At 38.1% G+C, this 23,208-nt stretch overlaps 1 pseudogene; it reads left to right on the top strand.

Moving 5' to 3' along the window:
• Positions 1–23,208, top strand: part of LOC134334891 (uncharacterized) — a 759,100-nt pseudogene that overhangs the window by 623,785 nt on the left and 112,107 nt on the right.

Raw genomic sequence — 23,208 nt, 5'->3', positions numbered from 1 at the left:
ATATTTTAAGTACTTAGGTATTAACATTCTAAAAGACCTTACAAAACTCTCAGAAGAAGAAGATATACTTTGTCACATATACATATACAGTACAATGGAATTCTTTCTTCACATATCCCACCTTGTTTGGAAGCTGGGGTCAGAGCGCAGGGTCAGATAACAACAATGAACCTGTTTTCTTCCTTTCATCTGAACATGATTTGTGCCAATTAATGATCATAATCAACTGTTGACATCACCTGTTTGAAATCATGACATTATTTAGTTTTTTTTTTACTTATTACTAGCCCTAAATGTTCCTGTTCCAACGTTTTTAGAATGTGAGTCGATGTAAATGTAAGAAACACTGCATCTATTTTATTTGCATTTTCTATACTGTCCCATTTTTTTTATTTGGGTAGTATATTTCAATAACAAAAAAATAATTTTGGCATAATTAATCTAAAGCAAAACTCAAGAGAGTTTAACAAAACGTGTGGCACTTTTATCCCTTTAATGATCTGTTCAACCATTATTTTGAATCAAAATATTTGAGTAAAATAAGCTGTATTTAAATAATCTTTTTTGGGCTGTATCTACTCCCTGAATGGCATGTGTTAAACAACAAAAAAAAAATATTGGTATTTTTACTTTAAGAAAACACCATGTCTAACTTGAAGCTAACAGCTGAAAATCATGAATAATAAGTTGGATAAGTTGAGTTCTTGTTGAGATCATTAAAAGGTTAAATACGTGCTGCATGTTCCTCAGCACCATGAATCTCTCCTCTACTGGTCTAATACAGAAGTTATCTGAGGAAATATTTGTCCGTAGGTGAGTTTTTAAAAATAATGGACTTCATGAGTTTTGCAGTCAATGAATTCCAAACAAATGTAATGATTTATAAAACGTTTTATTTGTGGTTCGAATGTAATCGGTAAAAATGGTAGGTAGATATCTGAACAATGTTAATGCTAATAATAATTTTTTTAACGCTGATGCTGCAGCTTTACTTTGTTAATCATTGTTAACTTACATCAGTGTGTTAGACGGGGAGCTTCTGAAATCTCCATATTTGCGGGTCTTTGGGTGAACGACGCACTTTTAGAAAACTCTGATAGCTTTTAGAGAACGTTTGCACATGCGCATTAATGTGTTTAACCACCGTCTAACTCACAAGCGCATATTCACCAAACCAGCGTGCAGTCCGTCACACATCTCACATCATTTACCTTCATTCTGTAGTAACGAGTAACGAATTTACATACAGCGAATGTAACGGAGTAAAAGTACACCATTTCTTTAGGAAATGTAGTGGAGTAAAATTGAAAGTTGCCGAAAATTTTTATAGTCCAGTAAAGTACAAATACTTAAGTACTGTAACGAAGTATTATTACCTCGTTACTATACATCACTGCCAGAATGTAACTATCAGCCTATAAACAAAAGAAGAATTAAGGAGGACATTACAAGATGTAATCTAATTCTTTTGATTAGTTTCGGCTTAAGGATTTAATCCATTAAAATAAATGTATTGCCTAAAATGCTTTTTTTTGCGGTTCGAGTCGTTATTGAATGAATGTGGTGCTGATGTTTCACTTCCGTCCAGTAGGGAGAGAATAAACCTAAACGCTGTAGATCAACCAGCTCAGTTCAAACAACAAGAAGAAGCAGGAGAAGCAGCAGCACGTTTGTACTGAAGTGTAAGTAAATATGTATTTATTACATTTCTAGTAACTACATTATAATTAATAATAATTATAATAAATGACTTTGATGATTTAAGTAGCTCGAACTCTTTATTTTTTTTTTCATTTAAACAAACAAACTGCTACTCCAACTGTTAGCATCACATGATTCAGTACTAATAACACAGCTAAACGTTAGATTTTGGTTCCCCTATGGTTATTTTTAGGGAACCATCCCATAACGTTATGGGAACGTCCTATTTTCGTTAAAAAATCAGCGCTGTTCCCGATAACGTACCGCGGTCACGCCATCTGCACTTTAAAAAAGCTCGGTCACGCTATCTGCACTTTAAAAAAGCTCGGTCACGCCATCTGCACTTTAAAAAAGCTCGGTCACGCCATCTGCACTTTAAAAAAAGCTCAGTCACGCCATCTGCACTTTAAAAAAGCTCGGTCACGCCATCTGCACTTTAAAAAAAGCTCGGTCACGCCATCTGCACTTTAAAAAAGCTCGGTCACGCTATCTGCACTTTAAAAAAGCTCGGTCACGCCATCTGCACTTTAAAAAAAGCTCGGTCACGCCATCTGCACTTTAAAAAAGCTCGGTCACGCCATCTGCACTTTAAAAAAAGCTCGGTCACGCCATCTGCACTTTAAAAAAAGCTCGGTCACGCTATCTGCACTTCATTTTTTACTGCGCGTCTAAACCGTATTATACGGTAAAACAGCTGCGAAGATGAAATCATCTCTTTACAGCTTAATATACATTACTACCGAGTTCTGGGACAATTATACTGTAGGAATTTAAAATAATGGGATGTCAAACTTAAGAAAAATGTCGATTTGGTTGTGTTTACACTACATTTAAAGTCCAATAAAATTAACAAATCAAATTGTTATCAGATTCCACCCATACTGGCATTAAGAACACTTACTCTAGTACACATAGTGTGAGTTTGGGACAATTTTACTGTAGGAATTTGAAATAATGACATGACAAACTTATGTAAAATGTCCATTCAGTTCAATTTACACCACATTTAAAGATCAATAAAATGAACAAATCAAATTGTTATCAAGTTCCACCCATACTGTCATAAAGAACACTTACTGTAGTACCCATGGTGTGATTTTGGGACAATTTTACTGTAGCAATTTGAAATAATGGGACTACAAACATATGTAAAATGTCAATTCGGTTGTGTTTAGACCACTATTTGACAATCAATAAAATCAACAAATCAAATTGTTATCAGGTTCCACCCATACTGGCATTAAGTACACTTACTCTAGTAACCATAGGGTAATTTTGGGACAATTTTATTGTAGGAATTCGAGATAATGGTATGTCAAACCTAAGAAAAATGTCAATTCGGTTGTGTTTACACTATATTTAAAGTCCAATAAAATAAACAATTCAAATTGTTATCAAGTTCCACCCATACTGGCATTAAGTACACTTACTATAGTACTCATGGTGTGATTTTGGGACAATTTTACTGTAGGAATTTGAAATAATGGGATGTCAAACTTAAGAAAAATGTCAATTTGGTTGTGTTTAGACCACTTTTTAAAAATCAATAAAATAAACAAATCAAATTGCTATCAAGTTCCACCCATACAGTCATGAAGAACACTTACTCTAGTACTCATGGTGTGATTTGGGCATAATTTTACTGTAGGAATTTGAAATAATGTGATAACAAACTTGAGTAAAGTGTCTATTTGGTAGTGTACAGACAACTCTTTGAAGATCAATAACATTAACAAATCAAATTGTTATCAAGTTCCACCCATACAGTCATGAAGAACACTTACTCTAGTAATCATGGTGTGATTTGGGGACAATTTTACTGTAGGAATTTGAAATAATGTGATAACAAACTTGAGTAAAGTGTCTATTTGGTAGTGTACAGACAACTCTTTGAAGATCAATAACATTAACAAATCAAATTGTTATCAAGTTCCACCCATACAGTCATGAAGAACACTTACTCTAGTAATCATGGTGTGATTTGGGGACAATTTTACTGTAGGAATTTGAAATAATGTGATAACAAACTTGAGTAAAGTGTCTATTTGGTAGTGTACAGACAACTCTTTGAAGATCAATAACATTAACAAATCAAATTGTTATCAAGTTCCACCCGTACAGTCATGAAGAACACTTACTCTAGTAATCATGGTGTGATTTTGGGACATTTTTACTGTAGGAATTTCAAATAATGGCATGGCAAACTTATGTAGAATGTCAATTCTATTGAGTTTACACTATATTTAAAATACAATAAAATTAACAAATCAAATTGTTATCAGGTTTCACCCATACAGTCATGAAGAACACTTACTGTAGTACCCATGGTGTGATTTTGGGACAATTTTACTGTACAAATTTGAAGTAATATGATAACAAATTTGATTAAAGTGTCTATTTGGTTGAATACAGACCCCTATTTGAAGATCAATAAAATTAACAAATCAAATTGTTATCAAGTTCCACCCATACTGTTATTAAGTACACTTACTCTAGTACTTATTGTGTTATTTTTGGACAATTTTACTGTAGGAATTTAAAATAATGGGATGGCAAGCTTATGTAAAATTTAAATTGTTTTGTTTACATCACTTTTTAAGTCCAATAAAATTAACAAATCAATTTGTTATTAAGTGCCACCCAAACTGTCATAAAGAACACTTACTCTAGTACACATCATGTAATTTTGGGACAATCTTACTGTAGAAATTTAAAATAATGGAATGGCAAACTTATGTAAAATGTTTATTCGGCTGTGAGACCACTATTTGAAGATCATTAAAATTAACAAATCAAATTGTCATTAAATTGTTATGCCACCCCTACATTCATAAAGAAAATTTACTTTTGTATTTATATTGTGATTTTGAGACAATTTTACTGTAGGAATTTAGAGTCACAGGATGGCAAATCTACATAAAGTGTATATTCGGTTGTGTTAAAACCACATTTTTAAATCCAATAAAAAAGCAAATCAGTTTGTTATCAAATGCGACCACTAGGATCATAAAGAGCACTTACTCTAGTAAGATCAATAAAATAAGCAAATCAAATTGTTATTAAATACCACCCTTACATTCATGAAGAACAATTAATAATCTGAAAACTGTGATAAACCATTAACAAATGATGAAATGATTGTAATACTACATGCTTTTAATAATGTAATATTTAATTAGTACGTGTGTAATTAATAAATAAAATATTTATTCTTGTAACAAAAAAAGCAGTTGATATTTAAGTATTAATGTAATATTGTCATTTACTAATCAGTAAGTCACTGGTGCTTATAATGATATTTAATACATTAAATCAGTAAGTAAAGAATATTTAGATATTATACTATATATATATAGGCAAATAAACCCATTAAAAAATCTAAGCAAAATAAAGAGCATCAATGGAATTTGTCTGTCTATAATTATTTTTATGATTATTTATGTATGAATATATCTAAGTATATATATATATATATATATATATATATATATAGTATATATATATATAGTATATGTATAATATCTATAGAATAAAATTATATAGATATAATAAAATCTAAAAAAAGAATAAAAGTCCAGTCGACAGTTTAAAGTTTACTAAAATAAACAAATCGAATTATTAAGTGACATAACTACATTTAAAAAAAAAATACTTTTGTACTGAATAATTAAGACTTGAATAATCAAGTCATAAATCTTTACAAATATAGTTTAATTAAATGTAAGGGAATTCAAAAAGTAGTTCTAAAACAACCAAATAGATACTTTACAAACTTTTGCCAACACATTAATATAATTTCCTACAGTAAAATGAAACTAATATTTCTAGTACAAGAATACATCTTCTACCGAATATAGTGGTTTGACTTGATAGCAATTTAATTTCAGTATTTTATTGGACTTCAAAAATTAGTCAAAACAAAACTGAATACAAACTTTACATAAGTTTGGCAAGTAATTACATTATCAAATTCCTAGACTAAAATTTTCTGAAAATCATAAGATGAGTACTAGCAAACGGGTTCTTCATGAAGCTGGGTGGTGGGGGGCTCTTGATGACAATTTGATTTGCTAATTTTATTGGACTTTAAACACAATCAAATAGAGACTTTAAGTACCATTCCATTGTTTTAAATTCCTATTTTAAATTCCTACAGTAAAAGTTTCCCAAAATCACAAGATACAGTGGGGCCAAAAAGTATTTAGTCAGCCACTGATTGTGCAAGTTCTCCTACTTAGAAAGATGAGAGAGGTCTGTAATTTTCATGATAGGTACACCTAAACTATGAGAGACAAAATGAGAAAAAAAAATTCAGGAAATCACATTGTAGGATTTTTAAAGAATTTATTTGTAAATTATGGTGGAAAATAAGTATTTGGTCACCCACAAACAAGCAAGATTTCTGGCTCTCACAGACCTGTAACTTCTTCTTTAAGAAGCTCTTCTGTCTTCCACTCGTTACCTGTATTAAGAGCACCTGTTTGACCTCGTTATCTGTATAAAAGATACCTGTCCACAGCCTCAAACAGTCAGACTCCAAACTCAACCATGGCCAAGACCAAAGAGCTGTCGAAAGACACCAGGAAGAAAATTGTAGACCTGCACCAGGCTGGGAAGAGTAAATCTACAATAGGCAAGCAGGTTGGTGTGAATAAATCAACTGTGGGAGCAATTGTAAGAAAATGGAAGACATACAAGACCATTGACCATCATCTCCCTTGGGGTCAAGATCTCATCCCGTGGGGTGAAAATGATTATGAGAACGGTGAGGAAAAACCCCAGAACTACATGGAGGGACCTGATGAATGACCTGCAGAGAGCTGGGACCAAAGTAACAAAGGCTACCATCAGTAACACACTACGCCGAGAGGGACTCAAATCCTGCAGTGCCAGGCGTGTCCCCCTGCTTAAGCCAGTACAGGTCCAGGCCTGTCTGAAGTTTGCCAGAGAGCATATGGATGATCCAGAAGAGGATTGGGAGAATATCATGTGGTCAGATAAAACCAAAATGGAATTTTTTGGTAAAAACTCAACTCGTCGTGTTTGGAGGAAGAAGAATGCTGAGTTGCATCCCAAGAACACCATACCTACTGTGAAGCATGGGGGTGGAAACATCATGCTTTGGGGCTGTTTTTCTGCAAAGGGGACAGGACGACTGATCCGTGTTAAGGGACGAATGAATGGGGCCATGTATCGTGAGATTTTAAGCCAAAACCTCCTTCCATCAGTGAGAGCATTGAAGATGGAACGTGGCTGGGTCTTCCAGCATGACAATGATCCCAAACACACCGCTCGGGCAACGAAGGAGTGGCTCCGTAAAAAGCATTTCAAGGTCCTGGAGTGGCCTAGCCAGTCTCCAGACCTCAACCCCATAGAAAATTTGTGGAGGGAGTTGAAAGTCCGTGTTGCCCAGCGACAGCCCCAAAACATCACTGCTCTAGAGGAGATCTGCATGGAGGAATGGGCCAAAATAGCAGCTACAGTGTGTGCAAACCTGGTGAAGACTTACAGGTAACGTTTGACCTCTGTCATTGCCAACAAAGGTTATGTTACAAAGTATTGAGTTGAACTTTTGTTATTGACCAAATACTTATTTTCCACCATAATTTACAAATAAATTCTTTAAAAATCCTACAATGTGATTTCCTGGATTTTTTTTCTTCTCATTTTGTCTCTCATAGTTGAAGTGTACCTATGATGAAAATTACAGACCTCTCTCATCTTTGTAAGTAGGAGAACTTGCACAATCAGTGGCTGACTAAATACTTTTTGGCCCCACTGTACATTCTAGAGTAAGTGTAGTTTATGAATCTAGGGGTGGCATTTGATAACAATTAGATTACATTTACTTGTTAGTAATTAATTAGATTACATGAACACAACCGAATAGACATTTTACAAAAGTTTGTTATCACATTACTCCAAAATTCTACAGTAAATGTGTCCCAAAATCACACCATGAGTACTAGACTATGTATTCTTTATGACTGTATGGGTGGAATTTGATAACAAGTTGATTTGTTTTGTTAATTTCATTGATCTTTAAATAGTGGTGTGTAAACAACCAAATAGACACTTTCCTCAAGTTTGTTATCCATTACGCCAAATTTGTACAGTAAAATTGTCCCAAAATAACAACATGGGTACTAGAGTAAGTGTACTTAATGCCAGTATGGGTGGAACTTAATAACAATTTGATTTATTAATGTTATTGGACTTTAAAAGTGGTGTAAACACAACCAAATTGACATTTTACATAAGTTTGTTATCATATTACTTCAAATTTGTGCAGTAAAATTGTCCCTACATCACACCATTAGTAACAGAATATGTGTTCTTCATGCCAGTATGGGTGAAACTTGATAACAATGTGATTGGTTAATTTGATTGATCTTCAAATAGTGGTATGTAAACAACCAAATAGACATTTTACTCGTTTGTTATCATATTACTTCATATTTGTACAGTAAAATTGTCCCCAAATCACACCATGATTACTAGAGTAAGTGTTCTTCATGACTGTATGGGTGGAACTTGATAACAATTTGATTTGTTAATGTTATTGATCTTCAAAGAGTTGTCTGTACACTACCAAATAGACACTTTACTCAAGTTTGTTATCACATTATTTCAAATTCCTACAGTAAAATTATGCCCAAATCACACTATGCGTACTAGAGTAAGTGTACTTAAAGACAGTATTGGTGAAACCTGATAACAATTTGATTTGTTAATTTTATTGGACTTTAAATATAGTGTAAACACAACCGAATCGACATTTCTGTTAAGTTTGACATACCATTATTTCAAATTCCTACAGTAAAATTGTCCCAAACTCACACTATGTGTACTAGAGTAAGTGTTCTTAATCCCAGTATGGGTGGAACCTGATGATAATTTGATTTGTTCATTTTATTGATCTTCAAATAGTGGTCTAAACACAACCAAATTGACATTTTTCTTAAGTTTGTTATGCCATTATTTTAAATTCCTACCGTAAAATTGTCCCAAAATCACACCATGAGTACTAGAGTAAGTGTACTTAATGCCAGTATGGGTGGAACTTAATAACAATTTGATTTATTTATTTTATTGATTTTTAAAAAGTGGTCTAAACACAACCAAATTGACACTATACGTAAGTTTGTTATGCCATTATTTTAAATTCCTACAGTAAAAATGTCCCAAAATGACACCATGAGTACGAGAGTAAGTGTTCTTCATGGCTGTATGGGTGGCACTTAATAACAATTTGATTTGTTAATTTCATTGTATTGATCTTAAAATAGCGGTCTGTACACAAAGAAATACACACTTTTTTCATAAAAGAGGTCTGAATTTCTAACCTTTTAGATTGCTCTATACATAGATTGTAACTCACTTTTGTTTCTGCTACACTTTTTGTGCAGCAGAACTCGGTAGTAATGTGTATTCGCAGCTGTATTACCGTATAATACGGTTTAGACGCGCAGTAAAAAGCGAAGTGCAGATAGCGTGACCGAGATTTTTTAAAGTGCAGATGGCGTGACCGCGGTCGGAACGTTCCGGGAACTATGAAACCTATAACGTTCTCTCATGGTTTTATGAAAACTAACAGAGAACGTTATCTAAAAGTTGCCTTAATGTTTTCTTTCTTATGTGTTTTAAGTAACGTTCCAGTAACGTTCCCGGAAGGTTTTTAAATTAACCCAGCTAGCACAATCATCTGGCCCAGTTCCCACTTTTCTACCGGCACAGTCGGCCAAGTGTCAGAATCGACCAGAATCAATGTAGCCAGATCCGGCCCAGTTGTTACCACAGCTGGGTTTGGCTGGTGCTCGTAGAAACGCGTGCGCGCCGACGCTGGTTGTCCGGCTGTGGCCCAGCGTCCAGTGTCTGATTCAGCGCAGAACAGTGTCACTATGGCAACAGTGCGACGCGAGCCGTTGAAAAAGAGGACTCGTTCGTTCGTGTGAGGTAAATAAACGTTTAATCTTAACAACTTTTTACTTAGTGAAATGTAAGGAGAAAGTCTATTAATGAGTTTTGGATTAAGATAGAGCAATTTGGAAATGGAAACTGTTAGGTAATGTTATCTAGTGAGTTTCAGGTTAACTGGTAGTCTGAACTGAAACACTTCAGGTAACGTTAGCTAAAATGCTAACAGTTTCTAGCATTAGACAACAGCTGCTAAATAATTGAAGCTCACTGAATACTGTGGATAACGTTAACTTAAAAGCTACAATAAGCAACAAGAACAACAACAATAATAGTAATACAATAATAAGCAACAGAGGACCTACCATCTCTGACTACATCCACAAGGTGGACCAACAAAGCAGGTGTGTATAATTTAAGAGTGGACAGTGAGTGGACACGGTATTTGAAAACTCCAGCAGCGCTGCTGTGTCTGATCCACTCATACCAGCACAACACACAGTAACACACCACCACCACGTCAGTGTCACTGCAGTGCTGAGAATGATCCACCACCTAAATAATACCTGCTCTGAGGTGGTCCTGGGAGTCCTGACCATTGAAGAATAAGGTAAAAGAGGGCTAACAAAGTACAGAGTAACTGATGGACGACAGTGGAACTGTAGAGCTACAAAGTGCACCTATAGATAGATAACTTTATTAATCCCATAGGGAAAGTCAGTAAATGGTTAGTAAACTATATGGTTAGTGGAGCTGATAGAAAAAGAGTATACATACAAAGAGGTGGTTTTAATGTTATGGCTCATCGTATATAATTTTATAACCCAAAGATTGTCGCTTGTATTTTTTGTAGATATTCAAGTGTCCACTACCATCACTGAGCCACATTTGCTTATTCACCTCTCATACATGAGTAAAAACTATGAACACTACTCTGCAGCATCTAACAGCCGGTGTAGATCATCAGCCAAGGTCACAAGATCCAGCAAGAAGGTTCTGGGTTTGATCCCCAGGTGGGGCGGTCTGGGTCCTTTCTGTGTTGTTTGCATGTTCTCCCCATGTCCGCGTAGGTTTCATCCGGGTGCTCCGGTTTCCTCCCACAGTCCAAAGACATGCAAGTGAGGTGAATTGGAGACACTAAATTGTTCATGATTGTGTTTGATATAACCTTGAGAACTGGTGAATCTTGTGTAATGAGTAACTACCGTTCCTGTCATGAATGTAACCAAAGTGTAAAACATGTCGTTAAAATCCTAATAAACAAACAAACAGTAGTTTACTTTTATAATTAATATTCTTATATGCAATTATATGTTATTTTCTATATATAGTATTCATATAGCTGTCATTTTGGTTCACTTTTGTAATTGGTCTTATTTATAATATTCTGATTATTATTATTATACTACTTGCTGCAATTATCTTAATAAAATACTTTCTACTGCACAATCTGTAGTTAATCTGTAGCATCTGTAGTTAATCTGTAGCATACATCTACTATTTTATCTATGAGGATGTGAAAGGAGAAGAAAACGGTAAATAAATAGTATCGCATTGTTTCGGGGGCTATTCCGGCCCAGTTATGGGAGAGTCGGCGGCGATCTGGCATCCGGATTTGGGCCAGTGTATCATTGCAAGGTTGTCTAAAGTTTTCAATAATTTAAAGGTTAGTACAAGGTTCCCTTAAGGTTTCAATAATTTTAAGGTTACGGGAACGTTAGGGGAACGTTCCCACAACTATAATGCACAACCAAACGGGAACGTTCTATTTCCGTAAAGAAAACTTTCCTGGGGAACCAAAGGGCAACCAAAATGATCCGTTCCCAGAACGTTCTGGGAACCAAAAAATAACGTTCCCGGAACGTTCTGGGAACCAAAAATTGATTAATTGGGAACCGATTAATCTGAACCAATTCAGTTAAATGATTCGACTGATTCATTGAGTTTATTGATTATATTAAAGGTTTTAGATGAAGGTAAAGATAAACGTTATTTTAGCTTTGTTTATGTTTTTTACAGTTGTATAGATAAAACATCTATTTTTCTTTCACAGCTTACAAGTTTTATAGCTTGAAACACGTCAAGTGTATTTTAGCTTTGTTTACAGATGTTTATCTTTTTTTATTTTTAGCAGTTTTTTACATGTCTGTGTAGGTTTTCAGTCATTCAGGTCCTGATAGTCTTGAGTCTCCATCAAAACCCCCTTAGAAGAGAAACTGGTTCATCCCAAGGACAAAATGTTCCAGCACAAAGTGAGCAGTGTTGTGTGTCATGTACAATGCAGTGAGGAGTGATCACACCTTTACATAGGAGAGACTTAATCACTCCACAGTTCATGCTACAATATAGCAGATTCATCTCATCAGCACAATACTCAGCTCTACATCTGTACCTGGAGGAGAAGGAACGCTCCTTTTAGCATACAGATGTTCACATTTTGGACATAGAAGGCAGATTTAAAAGAGGACTAAAGGAGGCCTGTGTCTGGAATGATCATCTTTAAACAAAGGTGGTGACTTACAACAGCGATTATTAGCACCTATGAAGCAGTTAAACCCCCATTCACACCTCAACCCATGTGACAATAACAACATGATGGCAGGGTGGGACAACGTCTCTCATATGAGACACACATTGGCTCTTGTGATCTTTATGACACACATGATGATTCTCTCTTACTGATCTGTACAAACATAAAGTTCATTTAGCTTCGATTTAAGGTTGTTTTCCATAGAAAAGCATTAAGGTTGCCGGTTCAAGCCCCGCCACCACCAAGTTGCCACTGTTGGGTCCCTGAGCAAGGCCCTTAACCCTCAATTGCTCATTGTGTAAGTCGCTTTGGATAAAAGCGTCTGCTAAATGCTAAAAATGTAAATGTAAGTTCTTTTATCTTTGTTTACAAGTAATTTTACAGTTTCTTTATTTTTATATTGCAGTCAGCAGAAGTGGGACACATCGCCCCCATGGATATAAAAGATGAAGGATCTGAAGATGAAGATTTCTGCTGTAAGTACATATGGAACAATTTAGCACTTTTCCACCAGACAGTGTGGTACAGAACAGGATGGTCAGTACTGGGGTCAGTAATTAGTGGATAGTGGATGAGAATCTGTCCTGTATCGTTCTGTCCTGTGGAGAAGTGCTGCTTCACTCCAGTCTGGACTCAAGTTTTTAATGGAACTAAGATTTATTATATCATTAAAACAACAACAACAACACGCCTCCCTACACTAGTCCCAGTTGTTGAGCTTTCTTCACATGTTGATGTCATTTCAGGTGAGGTATCATTAATCCCTCTGGAACTCATCACCTCTGATAGACACCTCTCCTCAGTGTACCAATCACTTGGAGGTGTCCTGCCTCAGAAGAAGGAGGAACCTGAAGATGAAGATGATCTCAGTAAGAATGTTTCAAATCTTGAGCAATGAAACCTGTTTTATTTATTAATGGTTCATCTGTCAGAATGTTTCTATCATCAGTAATGATAATAATAATAATGATATTTATAATATTAATAATATAATCCAGTAAATAACTGAGGCGTGTAAAAGAGTGAATATGTTCTGTTGCTATATTGAAAGTAAAAGTGCTGAGGTTATTTACTCTTTATCTCACTCTATACTCACTCAGTACCGTGTCTTTGGTCCTCTTCACTTTTAGCTTTGAAAATCATTTGATCTGCTCTGTGTTTATTGTGATGTTTGTAATTGATTGTGTTACAAGAGCAGCTTGTGTTTTTCTTCTTCAGGATTGAACAAGGATTTCTGCTGCTCCTCGAGTCCACGTTCCTGTACAACCCAAAATCATCTCCACAAACACATCAAGACCCCCCACAGTGTCAAATATGAGACCCTGGTGAAGATTAAGACTGAACATGAGGATCTGACGCCCACCAGAAGCTCCAGTGATCAGCAGACGTCCTCTGGTGCTGTCAGCATTAACAGCTCTCTCACCAGAGAACAGAACAGAAGGAACGTCTGCTCACAGTGTGGGAAGAGCTTTAGTTCTCCCAGTGCTCTTAAAATACACCAGCGCATTCACACTGGAGAGAAACCGTATCGGTGCTCACAGTGTGGGAAGAGCTTTAGTTCTCCCAGTGCTCTTAAAAGACACCAGCGCATTCACACTGGAAAGAAACCGTATCAGTGCTCACAGTGTGGGAAGAGTTTTTATCAACAGAGTCATCTCAATAAACACCAGCGCATTCACACTGGAGAGAAACCGTATCAGTGCTCACAGTGTGGGAAGAGTTTTAATCAACAGAGTACTCTTAAAAGACACCAGCGCATTTACACTGGAGAGAAACCGTATCAGTGCTCACAGTGTGGGAAGAGTTTTAATCAACAGAGTACTCTTAAAAGTCACCCGTGCATTCACACTGGAGAGAAACCATGTCAGTGCTCACAGTGTGGGAAGAGCTTTAGTTCTCCGAGTGCTTTTAAAATACACCAGCGTATTCACACTGGAGAGAAACCGTATCAGTGCTCACAGTGTGGTAAGAGCTTTAGTTCTCCCAGTGCTCTTAAAAGACACCAGCGCATTCACACTGGAAATAAACCGTATCAGTGCTCACGGTGTGGGAAGAGTTTTAGTTCTCCAGATGCTCTTAAAAGACACCAGCGCATTCACACTGGAGAGAAACCGTATCAGTGCTCACAGTGTGGGAAGAGTTTTAGTTCTCCAGATGCTCTTAAAAGACACCAGCGCATTCACACTGGAGAGAAACCGTATCAGTGCTCACAGTGTGGGAAGAGTTTTAATCAACAGAGTACTCTTAAAAGTCACCAGTGCATTCACACTGGAGAGAAACCGTATCAGTGTTTACAGTGTGGGAAGAGTTTTAATCAAAAGAGTAATTTAAAAAATCACCAGCGCATTCACACTGGAGAGAAACCGTATCAGTGCTCACAGTGTGGGAAGAGCTTTAGTGATCAATGTTATCTCAAAATACACCAGCGCATTCACACTGCAGAGAAACCGTATCAGTGCTCACAGTGTGGGAAGAGTTTTAATCAACAGAGTACTCTTAAAATACACCAGCGCATTCACACTGGAGAGAAACCGTATCAGTGTTTACAGTGTGGGAAGAGTTTTAATCAAAAGAGTAATTTAAAAAATCACCAGCGCATTCACACTGGAGAGAAACCGTATCAGTGCTCACAGTGTGGGAAGAGCTTTAGTGATCAACATTATCTCAAAATACACCAGCGCATTCACACTGGAGAGAAACCGTATCAGTGCTCACAGTGTGGGAAGAGCTTTAGTGATCAACGTTGTCTCAAAATACACCAGCGCATTCACACTGGAGAGAAACCGTATCAGTGCTCACAGTGTGGGAAGAGTTTTAATCAACAGAGTACTCTTAAAAGTCACCAGTGCATTCACACTGGAGAGAAACCGTATCAGTGTTTACAGTGTGGGAAGAGTTTTAATCGAAAGAGTAATTTTAAAAATCACCAGCGCATTCACACTGGAGAGAAACCGTATCAGTGCTCACAGTGTGGGAAGAGCTTTAGTGATCAACATTATCTCAAAATACACCAGCGCATTCACACTGGAGTTAAGCTCATTGTGTAAGTCTCTTTGGATAAAAGCTTCTGCTAAATGCTGAAAATGTAAATGTAAATCCACACCGTCAGACATGCTTATTTTTCTGTGAGAGACGAGATGGTACAATGAATTTTGGGATTGCCTACATCCCTAAGAACGCTTCTGATGCTCACTCATTCTTGAGAAAACAGCTCATCTACGCATGCACATAATGAAGAAGCTAATGCTAAGGCTCAATCACATGAAGCAGCGAGTTTAGCGAGAGTGCTAGAAAAAATATGAGACTTTCACAAAGACGCAAAACAGCAGTTATGGGATATTAAATCTGAGCTTGCTCTAATCAACCATAAAATAGCAGAAGCAGAGACACGAATTGAGAAGACCAAAATATGGAGCAGGTAGTAGGCAAGCTGATAAAAATAGTGACTCAACAAGAGAACAAACTAATCGATCAGGAAGGGAGATCCCGGAGAGAGAACTTCCGGATATATAATGTCCCAGAGGGAGCGGAAGTGCCAATTATGGTGGAATTTTTAGTGAAGTTACTTCGGGAAACGCTCGAGCTCCCCGCGATCACTCAGCTGGATATTGAGAGAGAGCACACCACGCATTCGACCTGAGACCCCCCTAGAGTAACGAGGACAAGCCACGGTCGATAATAATTCAATTTCTCAGATACAAAACTAAAGAAGAGCTTCTTCACAAGGCATGGGGACAGAAAAGGGTGAATTTGAATGGGAGGCCAATATATTTTGATCAGGTCTACCCTCCAGCACTACTACAGAAACGTAAAGAATACTCTGAGGGGAAACGAGTGCTGCAGCAGCGAAAAATCCGCTACCAAACACCGTTCCCCGCTAAACTATGGCGCCACATCAATGTCAAACTAGAGGGCACAATTTTTAACATTTCGCGTGTGTAAATATCCCTCTCGCGAGTGCAAATGTGAAACTCGCGAGCACAAAGAGAGGAATTGTGTGCGCACTGATCATAAAATCGCTCTCAAACTGTCTTTTTCACTCTCGAATGTTGTTTCTCTGCTCGATTTCATTGTTGTGCTCGCGCGCAAAAGCAAATTGCCTTCGGCTGCTCTTTCTGCGCGAGAGAAGCTTTTGCACTCACGTTTTCAAAGGGGTGGTTTTGACAGTTTGGGGGCGGAGTCAGGGCCGGCTCTTTCAGCGACTGCTATTGGCTCTATGCATGCAAGCTCTGTGACGTGTTTCCGTTTAGCCTTAGTCTGACAGTCTAGCTTCTGGTTTGTGAGAACACCCGGCAAAGTTCTAAACACAACATGTCGTATAGCGGTGAATATGTAGCGTTTGCGTTTTCAAAAACAAGATCGAGGTGGATCGGAACATTCTCAGAGTTCATGATGAACGCTGCATTCGACGGGTAAAAGAGCATAAGTTGCTCGACACAATGATTGCGATGTTTGTTTACTGTGTTTTGCCTGCATGTGAACTATCGGATTAGACCACTTGGCAAGAAGCTAAACACTCGCCTTCATCTGCAATTTTTTTAAAGAACGTGTACATTTAAATATTGTAAATATATATATATATATATACGTATATATACAAAAGTATCACAAAAGTGAGTACACCCCTCACATTTCTGCAGATATTTAAGTATATCTTTTCATGGGACAACACTGACAAAATGACACTGACACAATGAAAAGTAGTCTGTGTGCAGCTTATATAACAGTGTAAATTTATTCTTCCCTCAAAATAACTCAATATACAGCCATTAATGTCTAAACCACCGGCAACAAAAGTGAGTACACCCCTTAGTGAAAGTTCCTGAAGTGTCAATATTTTGTGTGGCCACCATTATTTCCCAGAACTGTCTTAACTCTCCTGGGCATGGAGTTTACCAGAGCTTCACAGGTTGCCACTGGAATGCTTTTCCACTCCTCCATGACGACATCACGGAGCTGGCGGCTATTCGAGACTTTGTGCTCCTCCACCTTCCGCTTGAGGATGCCCCAAAGATGTTCTATTGAGTTTAGGTCTGGAGACATGCTTGGCCAGTCCATCACCTTTACCCTCAGCCTCTTCAATAAAGCAGTGGTCGTCTTAGAGGTGTGTTTGGGGTCATTATCATGCTGGAACACTGCCCTGCGACCCAGTTTCTGGAGGAAGGGGATCATGCTCTGCTTCAGTATTTCACAGTACATATTGGAGTTCATGTGTCCCTCAATGAAATGTAACTCCCCAACACCTGCTGCACTCATGCAGCCCCAGACCATGGCATTCCCACCACCATGCTTGACTGTAGGCATGACACACTTATCTTTGTACTCCTCACCTGATTGCCGCCACACATGCTTGAGACCATCTGAACCAAACAAATTAATCTTGGTCTCATCAGACCATAGGACATGGTTCCAGTAATCCATGTCCTTTGTTGACATGTCTTCAGCAAACTGTTTGCGGGCTTTCTTGTGTAGAGACTTCAGAAGAGGCTTCCTTCTGGGGTGACAGCCATGCAGACCAATTTGATGTAGTGTGCGGCGTATGGTCTGAGCACTGACAGGCTGACCCCCCACCTTTTCAATCTCTGCAGCAATGCTGACAGCACTCCTGCGCCTATCTTTCAAAGACAGCAGTTGGATGTGACGCTGAGCATGTGCACTCAGCTTCTTTGGACGACCAACGCGAGGTCTGTTCTGAGTGGACCCTGCTCTTTTAAAACGCTGGATGATCTTGGCCACTGTGCTGCAGCTCAGTTTCAGGGTGTTGGCAATCTTCTTGTAGCCTTGGCCATCTTCATGTAGCACAACAATTCGTCTTTTAAGATCCTCAGAGAGTTCTTTGCCATGAGGTGCCATGTTGGAACTTTCAGTGACCAGTATGAGAGCGTGTGAGAGCTGTAATACTAAATTGAACACACCTGCTCCCTATGCACACCTGAGACCTAGTAACACTAACGAGTCACATGACATTTTGGAGGGAAAATGACAAGCAGGTGTAGTCTCTTAGGGGTGTACTCACTTTTGTTGCCGGTGGTTTAGACAATAATGGCTGTATATTGAGTTATTTTGAGGGAAGAATAAATTGACACTGTTATATAAGCTGCACACAGACTACTTTTCATTGTGTCAAAGTGTCATTTTGTCAGTGTTGTCCCATGAAAAGATATACTTACATATCTGCAGAAATGTGAGGGGTGTACACCCCTCACATTTCTGCAAATATTTCATTATATCTTTTCATGGGACAACACTATAGACATGAAACTTGGATATATCTTAGAGTAGTCAGTGTACAACTTGTATAGCAGTGTAGATTTACTGTCTTCTGAAAATAACTCAACACACAGCCATTAATGTCTAAATGGCTGGCAACATAAGTGAGTACACCCCACAGTGAACATGTCCAAATTGTGCCCAAAGTGTCAATATTTTGTGTGACCACCATTATTATCCAGCACTGCCTTAACCCTCCTGGGCATGGAATTCACCAGAGCTGCACAGGTTGCTACTGGAATCCTCTTCCACTCCTCCATGATGACATCACGGAGCTGGTTGATGTTAGACACCTTGAACTCCTCCACCTTCCACTTGAGGATGCGCCACAGGTGCTCAATTGGGTTTAGTCCATCACCTTTACCTTCAGCTTCCTCAGCAAGGCAGTTGTCATCTTGGAGGTTGTGTTTGGGGTCATTATCCTGTTGGAAAACTGCCATGAGGCCCAGTTTTCAAAGGGAGGAGATCATGCTCTGTTTCAGAATGTCACAGTACATGTTGGAATTCATGTTTCCTTCAATGAACTGCAGCTCCCCAGTGCCAGCAACACTCATGCAGCCCAAGACCATGATGCTACCACCACCATGCTTGACTGTAGGCAAGATACAGTTGTCTTGGTACTTCTCACCAGGGCGCCGCCACACATGCAGGACACCATCTCAGCCAAACAAGTTTATCTTGGTCTCGTCAGACCACAGGGCATTCCAGTAATCCATGTTCTTGGACTGCTTGTTTTCAGCAAACTGTTTGCTGGCTTTCTTGTGCGTCAGCTTCCTTCTGGGATGACGACCATGCAGACCGAGTTGATGCAGTGTGCGGCAAATGGTCTGAGCACTGACAGGCTGACCTCCCACGTCTTACACCTCTGCAGCAATGCTGGCAGCACTCATGTGTCTATTTTTTAAAGCCAACCTCTGGATATGACGCCGAACACGTGGACTCAACTTCTTTGGTTGACCCTGGCGAAGCCTGTTCCGAGTGGAACCTGTCCTGAAAAACCGCTGTATGACCTTGGCCACCATGCTGTAGCTCAGTTTCAGGGTGTTAGCAATCTTCTTATAGCCCAGGTCATCTTTGTGGAGAGCAACAATTCTATTTCTCACATCCTCAGAGAGTTCTTTGCCATGAGGTGCCATGTTGAATATCCAGTGGCCAGTATGAGAGAATTGTACCCAAAACACCAAATTTAACAGCCCTGCTCCCCATTTACACCTGGGACCTTGACACATGACACCAGGGAGTGACAACGACACATTTGGGCACAATTTGGACATGTTCACTGTGGGGTGTACTCACTTATGTTGCCAGCTATTTAGACATTAATGGCTGTGTGTTGAGTTATTTTCAGAAGACAGTAAATCTACACTGCTATACAAGCTGTACACTGACTACTCTAAGTTATATCCAAGTTTCATGTCTATAGTGTTGTCCCATGAAAAGATATAATGAAATATTTGCAGAAATGTGAGGGGTGTACTCACTTTTGTGATACACTGTGTGTATATATATACACAATGCATGCAGAGAAACAGATTACAGGCAGTAATTGTAGAACTACAAAGTGCTTCTATATGGTAAGTGGAGCTGATAAAATGGACAGTGAGTGTAGAAACAAGGAGGTGGTTTTAATATTATTGCTGATCAGTGATAGATGGATGGATGGATAGATATCAGAAGAAACAATAAATGAGCTTGTGTTTCAATACTTGTCCATATTGAGTGTGTAAAACAGTTTATCTCCACCTTTGCCGTTTCTCACGTTTTGTGAATCTGGCAGTTGTTTAGCATTTATTTCATGATGAATAGACCACTTGAATGGTGTTAAAGACTTGAAATAAAATCTTTTTACATTTAACTTTAAATGAAAGTCATTTTTTTCTCTTTTGTAACATGATACAAGGTTTTAAATTGAACATCATATATATTTGATACCCTGTTGCTGCCAGCTTGACACTGCTAATTTCGGTAATGATTGTCTTGATAACCTGCCGTAAGAAACGTAAGAATAAAAAAAATTAAAGTTTATCCTCACATTTCCTACAAAATTTGTTAATGGGAGAAAGACATGTTAATACTGTAACATCAAATTAATCAATTAACATGAAAATTTAAAGGTCTGACATATAACATTTAATGATAAATAAAAGATAACTCATTAATATATTGGCAAACAACTTTTTACACTTAATCAAAAGATTGGGGGTAAATTGGTAATATATCCAGTCAGATATGTTAAGTTTGTTTTATGTTTTATTAGGAATTTAATGTCATGTTTTACACTTTGGTTACATTCATGACAGAAACGGTAGTTACTCATTACACAAGATTCATCAGTTCAATTCATCTATTTTAATATCAAACAGTCATGGACAATTTAGTGTCTCCAATTCACCTCACTTACACGCTTCTGGACTGTGGGAGGAAACAGGAGCACCTGGAGGAAATCCATATGGATACAGGGAGAACATGCAAACTCCATACAGAAAGAACCCAGACAACACCTGGGAACTGAACACACACACACACATTGTATAAAGCTTATATATATATAAAACATTATATAAAGCTAATTAAAACATGAATCTCAATACTAGTCTGTCAAGCTAGCTGTAGTGTTTGTCTAGTCTAGCAAAACAACCACTAACCAGTTTACAACTAGCCTACTGGCATGGTTATAAGAAAATGCTTGCAAATGTACTTACCTTCGTATTCGTCAACGTACCTGGAGTTGTACATTTAAAATAGTTCACTCTCGGACGAGGTTAATCTTGAAGAAAACAAGTGTAAAAGAGAGCCATGCCTAACGATATCTGCTTGTTGACGACCGGCGTCTGAATACCGCAAGTTGATCTGCCAGTATACGAGAACCCGGAAGTAAGGCGTGGATAGAGCCAATAGCATTCACTGATAGAGACGGCCCTGACTCCGCCCCCAAACTGTCAAAACCACCCCTTTCAAAACTTGAGCGCAAAAGCTTCTCTTGTGCAGAAAGAGCAGCCGAGCGCAATTTGCTTTTGCGCGTGAGAACAACAATGAAATCGAGCAGAAAAACAACATTCGAGAGTGAAAAAGACAGTTGGAGAGCGATTTTATGATCAGTGCGCACGCAATTCCACATTTGCACTCGCGAGAGGGATATTTACACACGCGAAATGTTAGAAGTTGCGCCCTCTAGTTTTGACATTGATGTGGTGCAATACTAAACTACGTGTGTTCTACAAGAACGAGACACAGCTGTACCACACAGTGAAGGAGGCGACTAAAGACAGAGACAGAGGCTTCCCTATCAACGTGACCACATCAAAAGAGTCCCTGGCTGAACAGTTCTCTCTCTCAATGTGGGAGACGGTGGGAGGGAGGAAACAGCACCGAGCATGTGAAGAGCAAGGACAAAATATCTGAGAGAGACGCGTTTAGAAGACAGATATACTTTATTTGTCACATATACAGGTGTACAGTACAATAAAATTCTTTCTTCGCATATTCCAGCTTGTTTGGAAGCTGGGGTCAGAGCGCAGGGTCAGCCATTGTACGGCACCCCTGGAGTAGACAGGGACTTGCTCAAGGACCCACCAATGGCTGCATAGCGGAGCCTGGATTTGAACCCCCAATCTTCCGGTTGATAGCCCAAAGCTCTATCCACTACGCTACGCTGTCTCTGAAGACAGCCCCCTATGGGAATAACATCACTACATAAGAAAACAAACACACTGTTTAAAGTAGCTGGATTGATTGACATATGGAGAAATCTATTTCCTACCACAAGAGATTATACTCATTATTCTGCTCCACATTCCCTTTACACAAGGATAGACTATTTCATAACATTTGGAAAATATAAAGACAATATACAGTAGATTCTTGCGGAATAGGAAAAATAGATGTGACCACCAATATATTTATATGTTAATTTTGAGTTGCAACCAGGAAATAATACTTGGGAACTAAATACAAGCCTACTCAATGACCCTTGTTTCAAAACACAAATTAAAAGAGAGATCCAGGAATATTTGGAAATCAATGACAATGGAGAGATCTCACCATCCTTTCTGTAGGATACCTTAAAACAGACATATCCAAAGTCCGGCCCAGATAGGATTTAATACGGCCTGCGTCTTCTGTCTTAAATTTACGTTTTCAGCATTTAGCAGACACTTTTATCCAAAGTGACCTACAGTTATGACTGAACAAAATTTTTGAGCAATTGAGGGTTAAGGGTCTTGCTCAGGGGTCCAACAGTGGCAAATCGGCGATGGTAGGGCTTGAACCAGCAACCTTTTGATTACTAGTCCAGTACCTTAATCACTGAGCTATCACTGCCCTTTGCATTACTTGTGGCCCGCCAGCACAGTCAAACAGAAAAAAAAGAATATCGTCGCTGTCTGATTAAAACACTTTTAGCGGTTTTCACTTTTTTACATGTGTTGATTGTGGGTATAAATCTCTGTCTGTCCATAGCAGCGAATATCAAAATAATCAATAAAAAGATGAATAAAATCACGCAGTCTCTTTAACAAGTATCTCCAGACCTGTCCATCAAAACCACATATCTCCTCCTCCTTCCCCTCCAGTACTGTGTGAGAAAAAGTGAAACTTGTTTGCTGTGTGATGTTTCATCTCTACAGTTTATTCAGATTATTTAATCACATGGTTGTAAACATGATTTATATTTATGATGTTTCATCTCTACAGTTTATTCAGGTTATTTAATCACATGGTTGTAAACACGATTTATATTTGTGATGTTTGTAGTTTTTTAAAAACACATTTGTATTTGCTATTTATATGGA

This window comes from Trichomycterus rosablanca, chromosome 2, assembly GCF_030014385.1.
Source record: "Trichomycterus rosablanca isolate fTriRos1 chromosome 2, fTriRos1.hap1, whole genome shotgun sequence".
Lineage (NCBI taxonomy): Eukaryota > Metazoa > Chordata > Actinopteri > Siluriformes > Trichomycteridae > Trichomycterus > Trichomycterus rosablanca.
This window is presented reverse-complemented; position numbering and strand designations above follow the sequence as displayed.